Below are 15738 nucleotides of genomic sequence, written 5' to 3' on the forward strand. Positions count from 1 at the left end.
AGGTTTCTTAGGAACCACACTTTGCTTAAAGATTGACATGATTTCTAATTGTCATTAGTTTAAAATAATAAGTTTTATGCTTTCACCATTTTTATATTGAATTTGTATTTTTTTTTATGTATTTATTTTATCTTCATATTTCACAATTTCCTTTTTATCATGCATATGTCATTTTCCGTGGTTATTGACAAGACAAAATTGTTAACTTCAAATTATCATAATAGGTTGAACATCAAATTGAATGATTTTGAGTGTAATATTTCTTAATGAGATTTGAATCCAATGTCCTATTAGGTTGTGTGGAGATATGAAATGTATCCATCTACTTTCTCAGCGTGTTATCACTTCTTCTAACAGGAATCGGTTCAACTACTTAAGGATGGAATTGAGTTGATAACTAATGCATATATTGTACTTTCAAATTTGTTTTCTTATCCTCTACATTATACTTTCTGACCTAATACTTTTAGCATGAAATTTATCAAGTTTTATGGATACTTGTCGGTCACTAACTTGCAGTGACATAGGAAAGATTGATCTATAAGTTTTCTTAAAAAACTAATGATCCTTCAAATTAAACATGATATCACAGAAGAATATGACTATATTCTGTATATTGGACACTTAGGTTTTGATAAGTTATTTAGTTATCACTTACATTGCTCAGCTTTACCCTCATAAAGGATTGGCATGCCATATGATATTGTAATTTTGTGCAGTCAGAATGGAAGTCTAATGGTTTTCAACTGCCCTAGCATGGAAAATATTATCAACGAGTCTAATGTTATTCTACTGCGAAGGACTTGCACTTCAGGTTTGATGCACATAGTAGCATAAGCATTTCACATATTAAATACTATTTGACTTCATAAATCACAAGGAAAAGAAGAAAAAGTTAAGAAAGAATAAGAGATAGAGAGCCTCTGTAAACCCTGTTATTTCTGATGGATTGTAGTTTAGTCTGGTTTTTCTGTCTTGCAGTTTTGATGGCAAGTTAATTATATCAGAATATTTTTCTTTTGATAGGCATATATACTGATGTGGTGCAACTATGAATATGTTTCTGTAAGTCCCATTCTCATTCATTATCATTTTCATTGCTTTTGATTTCCACCAATATTTATTTTCTCCTTTTATGTGCTGTCTCCAGAATGAGCAAAGGAAATAAATGTGAGAGAATTGGCGGGGTGCTGGTTTTTTATACAAACATATCCAAACTGTATTGGATGGAACGAGTTGTTTGCTGGAGACCTTATATACCAACACAATGCTTCAAATTAGTCTTGTCATTATGATATTGAACTTATCTATTTCTGCATGTTTCATAAAGTTTGCATTTTTCTTCACACCATTTAAATGTAACGTCGACGCTTTTTAATGGTTGGTCCATTCTTGACCACTTTGTCCAAGTGTGTTAGATGAGTAGAAGTTGTTAATTGGTCCATTTCAATGTGTAGTGGTTTTTCATGAAAGATTTTTTTTTGGGAATTGTATCATATACCTTTTTGTTCAGTGTAAAAAAACAAAAAGTTTATTGATCAAATTTGAAGAGATTTGAGTAATTGATTTACCTATTTAATCAATGTTGATCACATTTGAAGAGATTTGAGTAACTGATTTACCTATTTAATCAATGTTTCAGTGTAAAAAAAAAATGATACTATTGAAATCTATGTCATTGAAATAATTATTTAATAAATATGTACTACTTATCTAAATACAAGAAAAATATTAAAATTGTCATGGTGATAAGATTGCAAATAACTTGCTATGATGTGTTATATTTTGATGAACAACTAATTATAAAATTTTAATTTTTAAGTGTATAATTTAATAGTTATAAGATTTATTTTTATACTAAAAAATAATTTATTTTTAATATAATTATCCATATAGGTCTATTAATTTGTCTATATTTAGCATTTTGTTAATGTAATAGTGTTATTAGACAACAAAATCGACGAAACAATAATATAATATGCATTTGATTTGTTTCCTTTTTTATTCTCTTTATTTTTAAATGATAATAAATTTTTTATTTTTTAATATTTTCTAATATCTACTATATATTTCATTTTTCTATTTTAAAAATATTAAATGTTACATTCAATTAAAAATAAATTATAAAACATTATATAAAAAATGATTTTATAGAAAAAATTAAATATAGACAATGTTATTTTTATAAACGGGAAACAAATGTTTTTATAAAAATAGTGATCCAGATATTATTTATATACAAAAAGAAACTTATAGGCACATGTTTTGTTATTCGGCTAACATTTCAACTTCTATATAATGCTTATTTATATATACTCTAATTTTTTTTAAAATAACCATATTAGTTATAAAATAAAAAATTACCATATTAGTTATAAAAAAATTGTTACAATTATTTAAATTAATTATCATAAATATTACTCTGATTTTTATTTTATATTTCTTAATATTTATTTATATTATATTATTTAAAATATATAAATATGATATATTAAGAGTCATAAATACTTATTTATTTAATTCTCCCCGCCCTTTTTTAGACATAACACTGACTTTTTACTCCCACTTAATTTTTTGGCAATGAAAATCAAGTTTAAAAGTCATCAAGTTATACCTCATATTTTTTAATAAATATTTCATTTTGAGGAAAGGAAAAGTAAATCATATTAATTTTAGAGTGAAGACCCATTTTGGTCCCTCATAAATATTACACGAGTCAAATTAGTCCCTCAAAAAAAAATTGACCCAACTTAATCCCTTACAAAATTTAACCGGATCATATTAGTCCTTCTGCTAATATTTTTCTCAAATCGTTTTTTTTTTTCTAGTTTTAAATCGTAACTGGACTGTCACATTGGATTTTATTTATTTTTCATTTTTTAAATACTAAATTAATTTTTACTTTTTATTTCATTTTTAATCAATTATAAATTAATAATATAAATAAGCCAAAATTTTTTCTTATAAGGAGTTGAACTCAGGCTCACGTGGTTAATCTTAAACAATTCTAAATTTATAATAAAAAATACAAAATTTGTATTAATATGGTCTCGAACCTAAGTCTCTTCAGATTAAATGACAGTCAATTTAATACAATAGAAATTGATTTGTCTATTTGTAAATGATAGTCACTTTACTAACAATAGAAATTGATTTGTCTAGTTGTTATTGATAGTCACTTTACTAACCGTAGAAATTGATTTGTCTAGTTGTAAATGATAATCACTTTATTAATAATAGAAATTGATTTATCTAGTTGTAAATGATAATCACTTTACTAACAATAGAAATTGATTTGTCTTGTTGATAATAGTTGCTTTAGTAACAATAGAAATTGTTTTTTTTAGTTGTAAATGATAGTCATTTTATTAACGATAGAAATTAATTTGTTTAGTTGTAAAGTGAAAATCATTTAACTTGAAGGGACTTGGATTTGAGACCTCATAGGTAAAAATTTATGTATAGAATTTGTTAATATTAGTAGAAATCATGGAAATTACTTATTTAAAAATTACTTTATAAGAAATAATTTTGTCTTTTTTGATATTATTCATTGATAACTGTTTAAAAATGAAATTAAAAATAAAAATTAATTTAGTATTTAAAAAAATTTAACGTGTCAGTCCAATCACGGTTTAGAAGTATGAAAAGAACCGGTTTAAAAGTAGAAAAAACCGATTTGAGAAAAATATTAGCAGAAGGACTAATATGATCCGGTTAAATTTTGTAAGGGATTAAGTTGGGTCAATTTTTTTGTGAGGGACTAATTTAGTCTATGTAATATTTGTGAGGGACCAAAATGGGTCTTCACTCTTAATTTTAATCAATTGTTGTTACATAATTAATTATAATCAATCATATTAAATAATTTTTTAAGGAAACATTTATTAATTAATAAAATTAAATTATAGAATTAAATATATTTTTAATCTTCTAAATATACAAATTAAATTAATATTATCTTCAATTTTCAAAAATATTAAATTACTCAATTAATTTTAAACAATTATAGTAAATATTGAATATTAACGGGAACATGAAATTACTGATTAAAATATTGAATATTAACGAAAACATAAATTACTAATCAAAATATTGAATATTAACGGGAACATGAAGCTACTGATCAAAATATTGAACATTAACGGGAACATGAAGTTACTGATCGAAATATTGAATATTAAAACAAATGAGCGTACCACACTGGTCCCCGTGCGAATGCACGGATAACCCGTTAATATTTAAAATATTGAATATTAACGGGAGCACGGAGTTATTGATTAAAATATTGAATATTAGCGGAAGACAAAGTTACTTATCAAAATTTTTAATATAATCGGAAACATTAAGTTACTGATCCAATTTTTGAATATTAACGAGAACACAAAGTTATTGATCAAAATAATGAATATTAACGGAAAAACGGAGTTACTGATCAAAATAAAGAATATTAACGGGAACATGAAGTTACTGATAAAAATATTGAATATTAACGGGAACAAGTTTGAAATATTAACGGAAATACGAAGTTACTGATCAAAATAATGAATATTAGCGGGAACATGAAGATACTAATCAAAATATTGAATATTAACGAGAACATGAAGTTACTGAATAAAATTTTCAATATTAACGAGAACATGAATTACTGATAAACATATTAAATATTTACGGGAACATGAAGTTACTGATCAAAATATTGAATATTAACCAGAAAATAATTTTTATTGATGGAAATATCTCGAACTTTGCCCCAACCTATTAAAAAGAAATTTCTATATTTTACACATCTGGTTTTATGACATTTACCTCTAGAATAATATATATATTGAACAAAATAACACGGCCACAACGGGTACCCGTGCGGACGCACGGGTATCACGCTAATTGTTAGTAGTAATTATATAACTATAATTTTTTTAATATAATTAGGACTACATAAGAATTAATTAAAAAAACACTTATATCAAAAAAAATCTAAAATTTAATAATATATCTTTTATAGAACAAAATCAATCCACTTTATAATGGTAAGTGTACTTGATTTAAGTAGTTTTGCCATTGTACTAAAATAAAATAATAAAAGCATAAACCAAATTTCAAGGATCGAAATCATGTTATTTAGTAAAAAGGCCATATGAGTTAACCGCTGAGCCACAACAACATTATGTACGTGTAATTCAAATTGGCAAATCTATAACCATTTTATCATTGCAATTCTTAAAGCCCACATCCACAAATTTGAGGCCCCTTTAATTTTGAGGCCCTGGGCTGTGGGCCTGCTTGCCCAGGCCCAGAGCCGGCCCTGCATGTGAGGCTAGGTGTGGATTGCGATCGGGCGTCAAATTTGATCTAGATAGTTAGTAGGGATGGCCCGAATAAATTTTTCCCTAAGCCTTTGTTTCTACTTTGTAGGACGAAGCTTTGTGACATGTATTCTTACTCGTCCACATAATTCATGGACGTGAAAGCTTTCGATGGGATGTCGTTGTTCTTGTGAATAGGTGCATTAAATGTCTTTCTTATAAAAGATAATGTTTTGCTAGGAGCGACTGACGTGTCTCCCTACACTATATACTTATGATGTTTCAATTTTTTTAGGCTAAATTTGACATTCAAGCCCTAACTTACATTAAAAAAATCAATTTTTTATTTTTTCATAAAAAAATAGAAAACAATTTCAAAAAGAATAAATATATTTTTATATTTTCTTTCTTTAAAATATTTAAGTTATTATATTTTAAAAATAATTTTATACAAAGTAGCTTAAAACCAAATGACCAAAGAAGCTCTCTGAACTAAGCCAAAGAAAAGTGGCGCACTTAAATGGAATAAAAATGTTCACAATAGAGGTAGCAAACAGGCATGTCCATCCCGCAAAAAATTAGGCAGAGTAGTCAAAGTAGAGGGTGAATCAAAAATCTTGTCTCGACCTTCTAAATAATAGAGCAGATAAGGGTAGGCACGGTCGCACTACTGGATAAAGAAGACTGGATGTGAACACGAAACTGTACAGGAATAAGAATCACCCCCATTTTCCCTCTTTGAAAGAGCATAGCTTGAAGCGAGCCTCTAGAAAGAATATGATCTTGTCGCAATGGAATCTCTAACTACAGTTATTGAGTCTATTGTGGGCCTAGAAGAGAGCTTTCATAATGTCAGACATACACATACCAAAATCCCCCCTTTTGGTTATAAAAGAGCCACAACCCATGCATACCTTTTTTTCTACCATAAGGCTTGATGGAATGCATTGAAGAAAGGAGTCCAATCTTAACCCTTTCATTTTATTTAATTGAATAGTAAACCGGTCTTTCTTTTTTACGAGTGCACAACTTTTGCTCTAACTTCCTGAAGAAACAGTCTTGCATCTCGCCCATCCCTAAAAGGAGAAAATCTCGATGCAACAAAAACACTCACTCGCACCAACATATACTATCACAACTAATTGAAGTGTTAGTTCATTAATTGCAGTTGTCTTTCTGTTTTCAATTGAATCACTAAAGTTGGAAGGTATTATTGACTAAACTTTAGACCAAGTTTGACAAAGTACTATCATAGAATCGACATTTGACAATGTACTCTTTCCCTTGGTCGATCGCTTGTAAATATTTCTAGGTAGTTCTCCAAGCATCGCTTAACCTCGTTCGGTATGCATCTAGTCTCTTCAAGTCATGAAATCGTAACGGTGGTGCCCCACCATCCCTGAAACTTAAAATGACAAAAAGGCATATCGACCTCTATTTAAGCCTACGAAGCTTATTAAAAAAATAGAATGAAACAGACAAAATAGAGGGAACGAGCTGAAAACTTTGACTCGGCCTACTAAAAATGGCAAACTAAATGGATGGACACGATGGGCCTAATTAACCATTTTGTCATCCCTAGCGGGGGTATAATTAAGGGCTTTGGAGTTTATCTTACACATAAAAGGGGTAGTTGTTAATATTAAGAAAACAATTAATGTCTTGTATTTTCGGAGATAGATCCTCGGACGCCCAAATCTCATTTTTTGCCAAACTTTAGTTCGGAGATACATCTTCAAGTTTTTTTAGGTTAATTCGGAGATGTATCTTCGAAAATACCATTATACATCTTCGAATTTTTAAAATGAGGATTTTCTTACTTTGAATTGGCATCAATCTCATCTTGTCATTGTATCGTAATGTTATGTAATACTTTCTCCTCCTTTCGTATTATTGAACCATGCTAACATCACCACCAACTAACTCTTCATTATGTTAGTTTTTTGTTATTGAGGCAGTTACAGTTAGTTACACCACTAGGGCTTTGCTATGGTGCTAAGTAGTTTAGCTAGCTTATAGTGTTCAACACCTTAATTGTATAAATTTTGTACTGCTACCATAGTTCCAATCTAATGAGAATTATCCTTTCATCATGTTCATTGTGAATTCATAATATGGTATCAAGCCCTACCAATGAACCAACCTCATTTCTCATTCATTGTTCATCATCTTGTTCATCACCTTGTGGAAAATTCTTCCTTCCTTCTTCGTTGATGTTCATCCTTTGGAGAAGTTGTTTTTCAGTTCTTGATTGTTTCTCCATCTTCTTCATTTTTCTTTGCAAATCCGTTGCATTATTTCTGTTTTCTGTTGCATTCATTGTCTTACTCATCAATCCAACATGCCTTCGCGCCTCGCTCCAATTTCGCAACTTGATCTTGATTCAATCTACTATATTCATCTTAGTGAAGGTCCTAATTCTTCTACGGTCACCCCTAAGCTTGATGGTTCCAATTATCTCACATGGAATCTATCAATGCAACGTGCGTTAGGCGCTAAGAACAAGCTCAAATTCATCGATGGTTCTACTGAGATTCTTGATGAAGATCATCTCAACTTCCTTCAATGGAAACGCTGCAATCACCTCATCCTCTCTTGGATCATCAATTCGGTTAGTAATCAAATTGCATCTACTATTCTCTTTCATGAATATGTTGTTGATACTTGGAAAGATTTGCATGAGCGATTTTCAAAAGCTAATCAAAAATTCGCATTTTAACCCTACGTTCCATAATCAATAATCTGAAGCAAAATTCAAAATCTATCATGGAGTATTTTCTTAGGATTAAGGGATTATGGGAAGAGCATAACTCTCATAGACCCTTGACCATATGCACTTGTGCTCACCGATGCAGATGTCATGTAGTGCAAAAGGCTCAAGAACATAGAATTGAGGAGCAAGTTATTCAATTTCTTACTGGTTTAAATGATAGCTTTTCTGTTGTAAGGATTCAGATTTTGATCATGGACCCTCTGCCATCCATGAATCACATATATTCCCTTGTTTTTCAAGAGGAAAGTCATCATAAGAACATTTCACCTGCTGGTGATTCTTCCATTCGTGTTAATGATGCTCAAAGATATGATCCTAAGTACAAGAGTGGTAATGTTTCTCCAAAAAGAATAGCTCAAATGTCCAAACTGTATTCTTCTTTTGATTTTGATAATCATGCTACATGTGATATTTTTCATTGGTCCAAACAAAGAAGATTACCATATTACTCAAGTTCTTCTATTGCTTCCCATAAATTTGAGCTCTTACATTTTGATATATGGGGTCCCCTATCTACTCCTTCTATCCACAACCATAGATATTTTTTAACTATCCTTGATGACCACACTCGATTTGCATGGATCATTTTGCTCAAATCAAAATCTGAAGTATCCATACAAGTAAAAAAATTTATCACCATGATCATTAACCAATTCCATGTCACACCTAAAACTGACAGGTCAGATAATTGACCTGAGTTTTTGCTACATCAATTCTACTTATCCAAAGGCATCTTACACCATAGATCATGCATTGAAAAGCCATAACAAAACGGCCTTGTAGAACGAAAACACCAGCATCTCTTGAATGTAGGATGATCCATTCTATACCAATCTAAACTCCCTAAAACATATTGGTCCTATGTTATCCAGTTTGCCACCTTCATCATTAACCGTGTTCCCACACCTATCCTTAAAAACAAGTCACCTTAACAAATACTTCATGACACCATTCCAGATTTAGAAACATTTAAAGTGTTTGGATCCCTATGTTATGCCTCCACACTTCAAGTTCACAGAACTAAACTTGACCCTCGTGTTAGGAAGTCCATATTCCTTGGATACAAATCTGGTATGAAAGGCTACATATTGCTGGACTTTCATACCACTAATTTTTTTGTGTCCCGCAATGTTATTTTTCATGAACACATATTACCTTACAAACCAAGTAACCAAAACTTATACACCTCATGGTCATATTTTCCTTCCAAACCTCATGTCACCCCTGCCAGTCTAGATCCATCACCTATTACCATACCTGACCAATCTTCTGCAACCCCCCTGATGATGAAATTCCATTTACCACATCTAATTCTACAATTAACCCAACTGACACTACTTTTGATAATGCCTCTGACCCTTCCACTATTCTTGCTGATGTTCCCAACCCTTCCACTAGAACCTCGCCAAGAATGAGGCAACAACCCTCTTATTTGCATGATTACATATGCAATTCTCACACTACTTCAAATCAAGACTCCACGAGTATTCCTTATCCTATATCCAATTATATTTCCCATGAAGACATGTCACCATCCTCTTCATACGATGTGTTGTCCTTAGTTTTTAATATTGAACCTAAGTCTTATACTGAAGCTTCCAAGCATGAATGGTGGAAACAAGCTATGATGCTTGAACTCTCATCCCTTGAAAAGATTGGTACTTGGCATATTTTTGATATTCCACCAGGTGTTAAACCAATCGGTTGTCGCTGGGTGTACAAAATCAAATACCAAGCTGATGGTTCTATTGAACGATTCAAGGCACGGTTAGTAGCTAAGGAATATAATTAGATTGAGGATCTTGATTATTTTGATACCTACTCACGAGTTGCTAAGATCACCACTGTGAACCATCATTACCCTTGCCTCGTGTAAACATTGGCACATACACCAGCTTGATGTAAACAATGTGTTTCTGCATAGAGAGATCGAAGAAGATGTTTACATGGTTATTCCTCCTAGTGTGTATACAAGCAAGCCTCATCAAGTTTGTAAACTCATTAAGTCTCTCTATGGCCTTAAACAAGCTAGTAGAAGATGGTATGAGCGCCTTACTGCTTTTCTCACTATATAACATTACACACAAGCTACTTCGGATCACGCACTATTTGTGAAAACCAATACCTCATCCATCACAATACTAATTGTATGTTTATGGTGTGATAATAATGGGCAATGACATCAAAGAGTTTCAACATATTAAAACAGCTTTGGATAATACTTTCAAAATCAAAGATCTGGGACAGTTGAAATATTTTTTAGCATTGAAGTTGCACACTTCAATGCAGACATTTTGCTCTATCAAAGGAAATATTGTATAGATCTCATAGATGAATTAAGTTTTCTTGACTTTAAACTTGTTTCTACACCAGCAGATGCCACTCTCAAATTACGCTAAGACTCAAGTGCATCTTACCACGACATTCCTTCCTATCAAAGATTCATAGGGCGACTGCTTTACTTGAATGCCACTCGACGAGATATTACTTTCTGTACACAACACCTAAGTCAATATCTATCCCATCCTACAGTTACTCACTTTACAGTTGCATGTCGTGTGTTACAGTACCTTAAATCATGCCCAACTCGTGGCATCTTATTTCCACGTGATTCTACACTCCAATTACATGGCTATTCGAATGCTGATTGGGCATGATGTATTGATACACGCAGATCCATTTCAGGCCAATCTTTCTTCCTTGGTAGATCCTTGATTTCGTGGAGATCCGAGAAATAATTAACTGTGTTACGTTCATTGTCGAAAGCTAAGTATCGAGCCCTTGCAGCAGCAACTTCTGAGCTACAATGGCTACTGTATCTCCTACAGGATTTGCATGTCACCTGCATTAAAATTCCTATCATATACTGCGATAACCAGAGTGCAATTCACATTGCTTACAACCCCGTTTTTCATGAGCGCACAAAGCATTTGGAGATTGATTGTGATATTGTGCATGAGAAACAAAACAGAGGTGTTTTGAAACTATTACCTATCAAATCCGAGGACCAACTTAGGGATCTATTCACGAAGTCCCTGAAGGATAGAAAAACACTTAGAAAGGGGGAGTGTGAATAAGTGTAGCTTTAAAAACTAGTAAGATAAAAACTATTTGCACAATGATTTTTATCCTGGTTCGTTGTTAACTAAACTACTCCAGTCCACCCCCTTGGAGTGATTTACCTCACCTGAGGATTTAATCCACTAATCACACTTGATTACAATGGTTTTCCACTTAGCCAACTGCTAAGTCTTCTAGAGTATCCTGATCACAACCTGATCACTCTAGGAACAAACTGCTTAGACAACTTCTAAGACTTGCTAGAGTATACTGATCAACAACCTGATCACTCTAGAACTTACAAATTAATGTAAACAGATTCTTTTAAGAGTTACAATGCTTCTTATAAAGCTATTATCACAACTGTGATTTTCTCTTAAGTTTAAGCTTAAATCTCACTAAGATATTACAACAGCAATGTAGTGAGCTTGATGATGAAGTTTGAGAGCTTTTGAATTTGACAGCGATTCTGGATAGTGCGCAAGTGTTGTATTTAGCTTCTCATCAGAACTTCATATATATAGGCACTTGAGAAGATGACTGTTGGGAGCATTTAATGCTTTGTGTATTCCGTACAGCATTGCATTTAATGTTTCACTCTTTTGTCAACTACCTCGAGTCTTGTTTCCGCTGTGTCTACTGACGTTGCCTTTAATAGCTTCTAACAATCCTTTTGTCAGTCAGTGTAGCCTGCCAGTCTAGTACTTGCTTCTAATCTGATGTTTGTGTAAACAACGTTTGAATATTATCAGAGTCAAACAGCTTGGTGCATAGCATCTTCTTGTCTTCTGACCTTGAAGTGCTTCTGAGCGTGATACCATGAGAACTTCAGTGCTTCTGCTTCTGCTTCTGATCTCAAGTTCTTCTGATGCTTCCATAGACCCATGTTCTGATTCTGCTTGACCATCTTCTGATGTCTTGCCAGACCATGTTCTGATTCTGCTTGACCATCTTCTGATGTCTTGCCAGACCATGTTCTGATGTTGCATGTTGAACCTTCTGAGTCAGTGCTTCTTGCGCTGATTTTGTGCATACTCTTTATATAATTCCTGAAATGGAAATTGCATAGTATTAGAGTACCACATTATCTCATACAAAATTCATATGCTTGTTATCATCAAAACTAAGAATATTGATCAGAACAAATCTTGTTCTAACAATCTCCCCCTTTTTGATGATGACAAAAACATACATAAATGATATGAATTTGCGATTAGAATATCAGACGGCTAAAGACAATTACACAGCTATAGCATAAGCATATAGACAATATGTGAATATGTCTCCCCCTGAGATTAACAATCTCCCCCTGAGATAAATAATCTCCCCCTGAAATAAATACTAGAAGAATTTTTATAAATAAAAGACTTCCCTGAGTATTTCAGTAGAGACTTTCACATATGCTTAGATCTTTAGAACATTCGCAGCTTCTGATTCTTGCTTCCATAGGACAGCTTCAGAACTTGAATTTCCTAGATCTTCAGAATATTCATAGCTTCTGATTCTTGCTTCCATTGGACAGCTTCAGAGCTTGAATTTCTTCTTGAGTCATTGCATGCTAGATTGTATCAGAACATTGTTGAATGTACCAGAGCATCATCAGAGCATCTCTACATCCTGAAATGTTACAGAACAAACTAAACGACAAAAGTCAGCATGAATGAATCAGAACATAAAATATGTATCAGAACATATAATTATGTATCAGAGCACACAAACATAATGTTGCAGAGCATATTTTGTAACTAAAAACATGCATCAGAACATATAAGGAATAAGAACGAAAGCATATTCTATCATCAGAATATCAGAACATTCTTCCTTCTTGCTTCTGATCTTGAAGCTTTATAGCACTCAGCTTGCTTCAATTTCCATGAGCTTTATTCTTTATAGAATTGCTTTTCCCCATGTCTTTGCTTCTCATGTTGAGCTTTAAAAAGGATCTTCAATTCCTGCAAAACAACACTCAAAGACATAGAACTTTGCAAGTTCTGTTAGAAATGTGGATCCTTTGTCCCAGCAACTGATAAAATAAATCAGATCATTTATCACATTTTCTCCCCCTTTTTGTCATAACATCAAAAACATAAAAGATTCAGATGAAAAACAAAAGGACAAACACATAGAAGAAAAAGGATAATTTTCATTAAGCACGGAGAAAAGGTTCAGAAGTACAAGATGAAGGGCAAGGGAAGATGCAAAGAGAAAACAGATGCAGCACAGCAAAAGAAAACAATCTAAGACTCAATCTAAGATGACCCTAGCTTTGACATGATCTTGGCCAGCATATCATGAATCCCATTGTTGCTCTCATTCTGCCTTTCCATGAAAGCACAAAACTCAGTGTTGATTGATCTCTGCTCATCCTGTTTCTTCTGAATCACTTCCAGAGTCCTTGCGAGACGAGAAGGTTCATCAGAAGAAGCTTCACAACTTCTTTCCAAGGGGATGGCATTTTGATCTGCAGCTTCCATGGTCAGATCATTTGCAGGATTTTCCTCAACAGGAATGGTTTCAGCAACATGATCTTCAGCATCTGCTTCTTCCATAGAAGCATCTCCATACTCTGCAGCAGGAACCTCAGAATCTCCATTCTCAAGAGCTTGAATAATGGCAGCCAGATTTAGTGGAGCAGAAGGACCTTCAACTTCTGGTGGGTCAACAACTTCTGGAATGACCAAGCTTGGATCTTCCTCATAAGGGTTTTCCCTCAGAAATTCAAAGAGAGTCCTGAAGTCTCCGAGCAGAACAGGATATTGAGGTCTCCAGACCACAATCTCCCTACAAGGGTTAGCTTCCATTGCAGCAGCAATTCTTGCTTCTTCCAGCTCATCCACAAATCTCTTCTCTTCAAAGATATATCTACCTCCGAGACGAGCGAACCAAAAATCTTCATAGCTTCTCAGAATTCCACAAGGTCGTGGAGCAGCTTCTACACAAACTTCCTGAAGTTCTTCAAAACAAGCATCAGCTTTTCTTCAGAAGATTCTCTAAAAGTTTCGCATAGCAACATCATTCAGGCCAGCACTTTCAGCGATTTTGAGAGTATCAAAGACTCTTCTGAGATTCCTCTTTACCAATTCAAAAATTACACCAATAGGGTATCACTGGCGGGATTTTATTTTGGTTATTGGAGAGTCAGGGTTAGGGATATAATAGGGTTGAGGTTCTCTATCCAACCTAAAAGATGATTCTGCTTCGTTCTCAGAATCTAACACTACCATTTCAGCTTCAGGACGAGGCTTGGGAGTGTAATTGCAGTCACGGAGCAATTGCTCATGTGATGCAGTATCTGGAAGATCAGAACCACTAGGGTTGTTTTGAGAGGTGGAAGGAATGGGTTCAAAGTTTGCATGAAGAGGTGGTTGAGAGGTGGATATATTTGTGTGAGTTGGAAAGAGAGTTTGTAGGGGTGGTATATCAAGAACAGTGTTTTCAAGGGCCTGGTCAGAAACAAGGTTGGTTGTGGGTGGAGAAGAAAGAGTGGGAACATCTGGAGTGGGTGAAGGAGGAGGAGTAAGGGTTTTGGTTACAGGAGAAGAGGGAGGTGTGAGAACATGAACTTTTATGGGTGATTCTGATGGGGCTTTATCTGGTTGATTTACTGGTTCAGGGGTTTGGGCAACAGCTATTGGTGCAACTTCTGAACGTAAAACAGGAACAGAATCAGGTTCAGAGAGATGTATACCTTTGGATACCTTCTGAACAGCTTCGAACACAGCCTCAAGCTTCTTCTGCTTCTTACTCTTCTGCTCTACCACAATCTTTGCCTTTCCACGAGAGATTTCTCTCCTTCTGGCAGATTCCAGAGCTTCCTTCTCATTAACAGCAACCTTCTGACCTTCGACTGCTTGAGTTGTTGGTCCTTAAGAGATTTTAGCTTGCTGATTCACAGCTTCTGCTTGTTGATTCACAGCTTCTTGAACATCCTCATCTTCATCAGAGGCATTAATTATTAACTTCCTTTTTCTGATCTTCTTCTTCTCAACAATTTCAACATTTTTATTTGACTTCTTCTTCTTCTCAGCAACCTCCTTCTTATTCTTTTCAAAGTCAATTGAAACAGCCTGAACAACTTTAGCAATAACTTCTTCTAGAACAACTTTTTCAACAGTAGCAGTAGCTACATTCTGAACTACCTTCACCTGATTATCAGAAGGATGATCAAATTTTCTTTTGGTCATTCTTTCCTTCTTCACAGAAGTTTCAAGAACAGCTTCTGAAACATCTTCCGAGGCAGCAACCCTAGAAGTAGAAGTTTTCCTGCGACCTCCTTTAGCAGGAGCACCTTTTTCTTGATCTTTTACTCCTTCATCTTCTTTGAGTGACTTCAGATATCTAGCTCTGACTTCTGGCACCTCACTTCTGAAGAAGGTTTCAAAGTTAGCAAGAATAGGATCTCTTCTGCTTCTTGTTCCAGGAAGAGGTTGAGGGGTTTTGATGATAGTATCAATAACCTTCATCTTTCTCAAAGTGAGAGCATTCAAGCAACTTCTAGTGGTAACGACAAGGTCTTTGATAGTACCTTCAGCTTCCAGGTTCTCAACAATCTTGGAGTGAACCAGAAGGTTTGTAATGATTCTTCCAAAAGGAATGATA

At 33.7% G+C, this 15738-nt stretch overlaps 1 long non-coding RNA gene across 1 annotated transcript; it reads left to right on the forward strand.

Annotated features, from left to right (window-relative positions):
- Positions 1-720: 720 nt before the first annotated feature.
- On the forward strand, positions 721-1480 carry LOC131632425 (uncharacterized). The gene is made up of 3 exons (XR_009293006.1): positions 721-814; positions 1027-1065; positions 1151-1480. It is a non-coding gene; the product is annotated as an uncharacterized LOC131632425 (long non-coding RNA).
- Positions 1481-15738: the final 14258 nt, after the last annotated feature.

Source organism: Vicia villosa, unplaced genomic scaffold, assembly GCF_029867415.1.
Source record: "Vicia villosa cultivar HV-30 ecotype Madison, WI unplaced genomic scaffold, Vvil1.0 ctg.000940F_1_1, whole genome shotgun sequence".
NCBI classification, from domain to species: Eukaryota; Viridiplantae; Streptophyta; class Magnoliopsida; order Fabales; family Fabaceae; genus Vicia; species Vicia villosa.